This window comes from Lolium perenne, chromosome 4 (genome assembly GCF_019359855.2).
Source record: "Lolium perenne isolate Kyuss_39 chromosome 4, Kyuss_2.0, whole genome shotgun sequence".
Taxonomy (NCBI): domain Eukaryota; kingdom Viridiplantae; phylum Streptophyta; class Magnoliopsida; order Poales; family Poaceae; genus Lolium; species Lolium perenne.
Window position 1 is genome coordinate 304,558,513 of NC_067247.2, and position 10,472 is coordinate 304,568,984.

A 10,472-nucleotide genomic window follows, 5' to 3' on the forward strand; every position below is an offset into this window, starting at 1 on the left:
TACAAATGCTCTCATAAAAGCTAGAGAAGAGAAACTAGAGCGTGAAGCCTCTATTCCTAAAAAGCTAGAGGATGGTTGGGAGCCCATCATTAAGATGAAGGTTAAAGATTTTGATTGTAATGCTTTATGTGATCTTGGTGCAAGTATTTCCGTTATGCCTAAGAAAATTTATAATATGCTTGACTTGCCACCGCTGAAAAATTATTATTTGGATGTTAATCTTGCTGATCATTCTACAAAGAAACCTTTGGGGAAAGTTGATAATGTTCGCATTACCGTTAACAATAACCTTGTCCCCGTTGATTTTGTTGTCTTGGATATTGAATGCAATGCATCTTGTCCCATTATATTGGGAAGACCTTTTCTTCGAACTGTTGGTGCTATTATTGATATGAAGGAAGGTAATATAAAATATCAATTTCCTCTCAAGAAAGGTATGGAACACTTCCCTAGAAAGAGAATGAAGTTACCTTTTGATTCTATTATGAGAACAAATTATGATGTTGACACTTCGTCTCTTGATAATACTTGATACACACTTTCTGCGCCTAGCTGAAAGGCGTTAAAGAAAAGCGCTTATGGGAGACAACCCATGTTTTACCTACAGTACTTTGTTTTTATTTTGTGTCTTGGAAGTTGTTTACTACTGTAGCAACCTCTCCTTATCTTAGTTTTGTGTTTTGTTGTGCCAAGTTAAGCCGTTGATAGAAAAGTAAGTACTAGATTTGGATTACTGCACAGTTCCAGATTTCTTTGCTGTCACGAATCTGGGTCCACCTCCCTGTAGGTAGCTCAGAAAATTAAGCCAATTTACGTGCATGATCCTCAGATATGTACGCAACTTTCATTCAATTTGAGCATTTTCATCTGAGCAAGTCTGGTGCCATTTTAAAATTCGTCAATACGAACTGTTCTGTTTTGACAGATTCTGCCTTTTATTTCGCATTGCCTCTTTTGCTATGTTGGATGAATTTCTTTGATCCACTAATGTCCAGTAGCATTATGCAATGTCCAGAAGTGTTAAGAATGATTGTGTCACCTCTGAATATGTCAATTTATATTGTGCACTAACCCTCTAATGAGTTGTTTCGAGTTTGGTGTGGAGGAAGTTTTCAAGGATCAAGAGAGGAGTATGATGCAACATGATCAAGGAGAGTGAAAGCTCTAAGCTTGGGGATGCCCCGGTGGTTCACCCCTGCATATATTAAGAAGACTCAAGCGTCTAAGCTTGGGGATGCCCAAGGCATCCCCTTCTTCATCGACAACATTATCAGGTTCCTCCCCTGAAACTATATTTTTATTCCATCACATCTTATGTGCTTTTTCTTGGAGCGTCGGTTTGTTTTTGTTTTTGTTTTGTTTGAATAAAATGGATCCTAGCATTCACTTTATGGGAGAGAGACACGCTCCGCTGTAGCATATGGACAAGTATGTCCTTGGTTTCTACTCATAGTATTCATGGCGAAGTTTCTCCTTCGTTAAATTGTTATATGGTTGGAATTGGAAAATGATAGATGTAGTAATTGCTATAAATGTCTTGGGTAATGTGATACTTGGCAATTGTTGTGCTCATGATTAAGCTCTTGCATCATATGCTTTGCACCAATTAATGAAGAAATACATAGAGCATGCTAAAATTTGGTTTGCATATTTGGTTTCTCTAAGGTCTAGATAATTTCTAGTATTGAGTTTGAACAACAAGGAAGATGGTGTAGAGTCTTATAATGTTTTCAATATGTCTTTTATGTGAGTTTTGCTGCACCGGTTCATCCTTGTGTTTGTTTCAAATAAGCCTTGCTAGCCTAAACCTTGTATCGAGAGGGAATACTTCTCATGCATCCAAAATACTTGAGCCAACCACTATGCCATTTGTGTCCACCATACCTACCTACTACATGGTATTTTCCGCCATTCCAAAGTAAATTGCTTGAGTTCTACCTTTAAAATTCCATCATTCACCTTTGCAATATATAGCTCATGGGACAAATAGCTTAAAAACTATTGTGGTATTGAATATGTAATTATGCACTTTATCTCTTATTAAGTTGCTTGTTGTGCGATAACCATGTTTATCGGGGACGCCATCAACTTTTCATTGTTGAATTTCATGTGAGTTGCTATGCATGTTCGTCTTGTCTGAAGTAAGGGCGATCTACACTGAGTTGAATGGTTTGAGCATGCATATTGTTAGAGAAGAACATTGGGCCGCTAACTAAAGCCATGATCCATGGTGGAAGTTTCAGTTTTGGACAAACATCCTCAAATCTCTAATGAGAAAAGAATTAATTGTTGTTGAATGCTTAAAGCATTAAAAGAGGAGTCCATTATCTGTTGTCTATGTTGTCCCGGTATGGATGTCTAAGTTGAGAATAATCAAAAGCGAGAAATCCAAATGCGAGCTTTCTCCTTAGACCTTTGTACAGGCGGCATAGAGGTACCCCTTTGTGATACTTGGTTAAAGCATATGTATTGCGGTGATAATCCAGGTAGTCCAAGCTAATTAGGACAAGGTGCGGGCACTATTGGTACACTATGCATGAGGCTTGCAACTTATAAGATATAATTTACATGATGCATATGCTTTATTACTACCGTTGACAAAATTGTTTCATGTTTTCAAAATCAAAGCTCTAGCACAAATATAGCAATCGATGCTTTTCCTCTATGGAGGACCATTCTTTTACTTTCAATATTGAGTCAGTTCACCTATTTCCCTCCACCTCAAGAAGCAAACACTTGTGTGAACTGTGCATTGATTCCTACATACTTGCTTATTGCACTTATTATATTACTCTATGTTGACAATATCCATGAGATATATATGTTACAAGTTGAAAGCAACCGCTGAAACTTGATCTTCTTTTGTGTTGCTTCAATGCCTTTACTTTGAATTATTGCTTTATGAGTTAACTCTTATGCAAGACTTATTGATGCTTGTCTTGAAGTGCTATTCATGAAAAGTCTTTGCTTTATGATTCACTTGTTTACTCATGTCATATACATTGTTTTGATCGCTGCATTCACTACATATGCTTTACAAATAGTATGATCAAGATTATGATGGCATGTCACTCCAGAAATTATCTGTGTTATCGTTTTACTCGCTCGGGACGAAGCGAACTAAGCTTGGGGATGCTGATACGTCTCCGACGTATTGATAATTTCTTATGTTCCATGCCACATTATTGATGTTATCTACATGTTTTATGCACACTTTATGTCATATTCGTGCATTTTACGAAATAACCTATTAACAAGATGCCGAAGTGCCGATTCTTTGTTCTGCTGTTTTTGGTTTCAGAAATCCTAGTAAGGAAATATTCTCGGAATTGGACGAAATCAAAGCCCAGGGGCCTATTTTTCCACGAAGCTTCCAGAAGTCCGAAGACGAGACGAAGAGGGGCCACGGGGTGGCCAAACCCTAGGGCGGCGCGGCCCCACCCCTGGCCGCGCCGGCCTATGGTGTGGGCCCCCCGTGCCGCCTCTTGACTTGCCCTTCCGCCTACTTAAAGCCTCCGTGACGAAACCCCCAGTACCGAGAGCCACGATACGGAAAACCTTCCAGAGACGCCGCCAACGCCGATCCCATCTCGGGGGATCCAGGAGATCGCCTCCGGCACCCTGCCGGAGAGGGGAATCATCTCCCGGAGGACTCTACGCCGCCATGGTCGCCTCCGGAGTGATGTGTGAGTAGTCTACCCCTGGACTATGGGTCCATAGCAGTAGCTAGATGGTTGTCTTCTCCCCATTGTGCTATCATTGTCGGATCTTGTGAGCTGCCTAACATGATCAAGATCATCTATCTGTAATTCTATATGTTGCGTTTGTTGGGATCCGATGAATAGAGAATACTTGTTATGTTGATTATCAAAGTTATATCTACGTGTTGTTTATGATCTTGCATGCTTTCCGTTACTAGTAGATGCTCTGGCCAAGTAGATGCTTGTAACTCCAAGAGGGAGTACTTATGCTCGATAGTGGGTTCATGCACATTGACACAGGACAAGGACAGAAAGTTCTAAGGTTGTGTTGTCTTGTTGCCACTAGGGATAAAACATTGATGCTATGTCTAAGGATGTAGTTGTTGATTACATTAAGTACCATAATTAATGAAATTGACTGTTGCTTTTCAACTTAATACTGGAGTGTGTTCGGATTATAACCTGAAGGTGGACTTTTTAGGCATAGATGCAGTTGGATGGCGGTCTATGTACTTTGTCGTAATGCCCAATTAAATCTCACTATACTCATCATGATATGTATGTGCATGGTCATGCTCTCTTTATTTGTCAATTGCCCAACTGTAATTTGTTCACCCAACATGCTGTTTGTCTTATGGGAGAGACACCTCTAGTGAACTGTGGACCCCGGTCCAATTCTCTTTCTTGAAATACAATCTCTGCAATACTTGTTCTCTTGTTTTCGCAAACAATCATCTTCCACACAATACGGTTAATCTTTTGTTACAGCAAGCCGGTGAGATTGACAACCTCACTGTTTCGTTGGGGCAAAGTACTTTGGTTGTGTTGTGCAGGTTCCACGTTGGCGCCGGAATCCCTGGTGTTGCGCCGCACTACATCCCGCCGCCATCAACCTTCAACGTGCTTCTTGACTCCTACTGGTTCGATAAACCTTGGTTTCTTACTGAGGGAAACTTGCTGCTGTACACATCACACCTTCCACTTGGGGTTCCCAACGAGCGTGTGCTTTACGCGTCATCAAGCTAAATTTCTGGCGCCGTTGCCGGGGATCTGAAGAAAAGTTACACCACAAAGATTTCTAACTCCCACGTCAACTACACGCCAGCACTAAGCTTGCTGGGATGGAATCAAGATTTCGCCTTTCATCTATCGTAGGTGGCAGAAGGCCACTGGACCCAGAAGAATCTTGTAAATTAGCATCGGATGTAGGAATTTTCGTCAGGAATGAAATTCCTATCTTCCCAACATGGAAAGAGCACGTAGACACCTCTGCGCATTTTGAAAAATTAGTGCACAGGTTACACGTAAGTCATCTTTCTCTTGGTAATGTTACTCATACTAGTATACCACATTGGCACGTCCCGTTCCTTCTAGCTTGTTGTTGGCTCTATGTATATCGCACCAACGGTTTATATTGTTGTGAACAGTTAAGGTTTGAGTTCGATGAGGACCAAGAGGAAGTAAAGCATGTTCTCAACAGTCTATTCTCAGACTGTCTGCTTGATATCGCAGCAGGCTAAAGAAGAAATACTTCACTGGAAAGATTCTTGGGAGTGTTCCAACTATATCTCCTTTTAAGCAAATGATCGACAAACGGTGGGGAGATCTTGTGAAGCAGGTCTGATCCAAAGAATATGGTATGATTTGTAAGATCGAGACCAGATCACATCTTGGATTCTTATTTATAGCAGTGTCTCACTAGTCTCCTTTTTGCAGAATTTGGCTAAACAGAATCAGAAAAACCGCGGTAAACTACTTTTACCTAGCCGTACGGGATCTCGTAACCTTATAGTGCACATTCGGCAAAAAGTAAGGACATGTTGTTTTATACTGCTATTTAGAAATATTTTAGTAAAAGATCATGCGAGAGTATATACACCGATGTGCAGCTTATATTATGATCCTCCATTTCAACCACGTTATTCGATTTATAAATGGTAGTACTAAAATGCAGATGTTACATAATGCAAGTAAAAGGGAACCAAACAAAGAGATGACTCTGCGCGAGAGATTTTTGAAGCATGCCGAGAAGAACAAACTTGAAGTGATTGGAGAAGTTGCACGAGTGTTCTTGTAAGTCTTCTAAAAGATTGAAATTTTGTGACGACTCACATCCCAACTTGTAGGAGTAGTAAAGTACATGTCAATATGATATTATATATGTTTATTAAAATTCATGTGATGTGAATCAGACATGCCAAACTGTAGGAATAAAAGTAGGTCATACACATGACAAATCTACTATCGACAAGTTTCTACGTAGTAACTATCATGTTTACACATGTGTACGAACTGAATTTTTTGCGGGAAGATATGAAATTAGAGATGGCAAAACCCGGTAAAACGGTGCTGAAAAAACCGATGAAGAATGTGTGAAGGCATTTTCTATGGCAATAAAAAAGAAAGGCATTGCCAAAAACACTTTCTTACGGAATGCTGGACTGCTGAAGTGCAAGTCCATGTCCAAGTCAAAGTATTTGCATGCTCAAGTTCTAGAGGAGCAACTCCAAGTAGAACGAGCTGCATCAACTGCGCTAAGACTAGAAGTCGACAATTTTAGAACGATAGCAGCACGAGAAGGAGGCCCTCTTTGGAGCAGGTTAGGAATGCTAGTAAGTAGTAAGAAGAGTATCTGCTAGATAATTGGAGATGAACGGGGACAGTGACAGGTCATTACCTTCCTCTTGTAAAATGGTTCCTTAGTCTGAGCATATTTCGTAGGTGCATTTATCTGCAATTGCTATGATCTTGGTGGTCGTTTCCTTGTTGTGATGTGGATTTTTTTTTGAACCGGAACCCTGCTGATTGTTAATATTATAAGTGGATTGCCTAGCCCTTTCCATCAGTTCTGACTTGTGGTTCCGTTGGCTCGTGGATGAAGCTTGACATGGTATCAGAGCCCATAGTCTCAAGTTCGGACTTTTGGTCGCGTTGGCTAGTGCATTAAAGCTTGACACTGATGATTTTCCGTGATCCATTGATTTCCGACTTTCTACATATAGCCCAGGTCTAGAAGCTTGTCAAGCTGGTCTGGTTCATTCATCGCTGTATTGAGTGCAATGAACGGAACAGTGCTTCTCCTTTGTGTTGTGCTTGCAACACAATGCTCTCGCTTACGTACAGGCGAGTTGTGAACAAAGATACTTATGTATGCTACCAAATTTCGACTCCATATAATCAATAGCTTAACAACCGTCTAATTCAAAATCTCAACACTGTAGCATATACCTCCTGCCTATCGAATACAATTATTTCACACACTGAAATATTTTGTACGCGTTTTGAATTGGAGAACATGGGAACCGACTTTGGTTTCTGATTATGACTTGATGTGACCCTAGGCCCTGGATTCCTGAGCAGAAGGTATGTGTAAAAACAAAGAGATTACGAAGTGCTAATTCCCTTTTTTTTTGTAAGTCCTGGTGGCATTGACACTCCTTTCTTACTTGCTATATTTTTTTGGTGTTTATATATAATAGAGAATTACCAGCTTATTGTCGAACCCGTTAGATTTTGGGCAATAATTGTTACGTGGCTGCTTCTTAATTAAAGTTTATCATGTCATGTAGATGGATTTGTGAAAGATGCAGCGGGTCATTCTTCAGATCGTCTACATGGGATTCCCATCTACATGTATGTTCATGGTTTCATGGAGTACTTCAGCTCATAGCAGCCACATACGATACTGCAAGATTTGCATTTTTTTGACCTTGCAAGATCTGCATTCAATGTATCGCCAAGGCGCGTCCGTGAGAACTCTAGAAACATCTTCGTCGGACTCATTTTGGCGCGCGCGATTCCGAGCGAATCCAATGAATTTTGACCGTTCTCTTAAAATAAGGAACTTTGACCGGTGGATCAAGCGTTGGAGAAGTGATGTGCCAACGGCCAATCATTATGATCGGGGTAACCGATTTTCAGCGTGATGATGAATTGATGTGACATTTGGCCGTACTAGTACGGTCTCATATTTTTGTATTACTTAGTACTTGGGTGTGGCCAAATTCGAAATCTCATTCCAGCGGCAAAACTTCCCTTGAAAAATACAAATATTTCACACGCTTCTAACTTCCCATTCTACCCTCGTAAAGATGACAACAATGTCCATGTATAAGTCGGTTGGTGGGGGGTCTACCCGTCATTTTTTTTTCGATCACCACCTCCCTAGCTCCGGAAACCCCCCGAAAAAAAATTCATTTCCCTCACTCTCTCCTCTGAGACCACCCACCGGAACTTCCCAAGTCCCTCTCTCTCCCACCTCCACGGCCACCGCACCGGAACATCCCCGCCGGACTTCCCTGGCCTACCCGAGGCCTCGCGATCCTCGTCATCCGGCTGTCTGCCGGAGCCGCTTCATCGACGCCGTCATCAACCGGACCGGATCATCCCCGCCGAACCTCAAAACCATATACTCATCCGGCGAGTCTACCGCGATCGTTTCAGCTGCGGTATCGTCCACCCCACCGGAGCCGCTTCGCCGGATCCATCGTCCACCGCATCGGATCTAGCTCACTGACACCACTGTGCATTAACCGGATCTGCTTCACCGGCGCCGTGCATGATCTAAACTCTTCTACTGTCGCTTTTCTATTGCTTGCCTGCAAGTTCTTGTTTAATCTTGGGGGAACCTGTTTGTGCTAACGACACGCCGTTACGTTTTTGCAGATGAGATGAGTAACCATGAAGTGTAATGGCCGTCTCTCCAACCCCAAGTAGCACATGTAGCGTACTTCATCACCTGATCTATCAACCCCAGGAAGATCTGCTGTGACTCCCACAGTGCTTCTCCTAATGTAAGTCCCTTGTTTTAGCGCCATGTTACGGGTTCGAGATGCTTGTTTGTACAGAAGCTCTTTTAGTTCATTCCTAGCTATGACCGTAACACCTTGCTATTTTCTACTTCATTGCTAACTTTAAGCGATTGAACATTTTGGTTTGCATTCCCTGCTCTGTAGATGTAGCCATCAGAACTTCTATCTTGCTCAGTCGTTGTTACAAAAATTATAGGTATTATAGTAACATCCTGCTATTATTTAGTTCATGGCCAATTTTAAGTAATTGCACATGTTGGTTCGCATTCCCTGCTCTATAGCTTTTGGCATCGTAACTTCTATATTTGGTTTACATTCCCTGCTCTATAGATCTAGCCATCATAACTTTATCTTGCTCAGCCGTTGTTACAAAAATTATGGCCTGCTACTATGTTGTTTGTGCCAATTTTTTACTCCATGAACATGTTGGCTTGCATTCCCTGTACTACAGGTGATGCCATTGTTTTGTATCTAGTTCATTGTAAGCTAACAAAGTAAGGACTTAGTTTGGCATGCTATCACTCTGCTATCTAGCCTGTAGTACAAATATACTTGTCATACTACTAGATAATAATTTTGCGTGCCATCTTGTTCTTCAAAAGCTGCATTATTGACTTGTTTCTCTGACTTGGCATGACGCTCACATATGGAAAGCTGAACATATTGGTTTGCATTCCCTCTTATACAAGTTCATAGGTGATCCCACTATATTCTGTATCTGGTCCATCCTAAGCTCCAGCATTAACTATCCTCTATGTGTTGCTCATTACAAGTTTATATCCCGAAACATCTTGATTTGCATCCCCTTCACTATAAGTTCGGAGTATTATTTAGTTCACGGCCAAAATGAAGTAATTGCACTTGGCACATGTTGGTTCACATTCCCTCCTCTTTAGCTTTTGCCATCGTAACTTCTATTTTTGGTTTACATTCCTGCTCTGTAGATGTAGCCATCATAACTTCATCTTGCTCGATCGTTGTTACAAAATTTATAGCCTGCTACTATGTTGTTCATGCCAATTTTGTACTCCACGAACATGTTGGTTTGCATGGGACTCGACGGTAGTAAGTCTCTTTGTTTCATTCTAACATGCTCTATTATATTGGTTGTTGGTATGCGGCATGCACTCTTTGTTTGCTTATTGTGCGCATTACAATGATCTTGTTATAACGACGAAATGATGAGTTCCAAATTCTTTGGCAAACAATATTGTAGTGTCTTTGCCTTTCCATTGTTCTTTGTCTTAACTTGTAATGTCATTGTTTCAGATATAGGTCTTGCATGGACAACTTAAAAGATTGCCGGATCGCTTCATTGTATTGCTAGGTTTAATTACCATTCAATTTCTCTGGGTTACGTAATATTTTTTCAATGCCTTGCAGTGATGTAATATTTAGTTAGTTTTTATAGTTCTTTCGCGCATTTTTCTTTGGTGCTTGTGGTAAGTGAGGCTATCAAACGAGAAATCAATGCTTTGCGTAAATATTCTCGATATCTAAATCACGAATTCCCATCCCTTAAACGGCCCAATTAAGCGAAATCACATATGTGCCTGCCCGCAAAATCCTAAAGCGCCTATTATGTCGGCATATAAACAACAACTAAACGGGCTGGCCCACTTACTTATTGGGCCAGCCCATTTGATTTACGGTGGACCCCACACTCTAATTGGGCTGGCCCACTTGCTTTAAGGTGGACCCCACCCACTACTGGGCCGGCCCACTAACTAGTTGGGCCAGCCCAATTGCTTTTGTGGTGGACCCCACATACTAAATGGGCCGGCCCGATAGCAGGAAAGTGGGACCCACCTGTGTTGTTGGCCGGCCCACTATCTTGTTGGGCCGGCCCTCTTGCTATATGGTGGTCCCCACATCCTAATTGGGCGGGTCCTTTTACTGGAAAGTGGGGCCCACCTGTGCTTTTGGCCCGGCCCACTATCTTGTTGGGCCGGCCCACTTG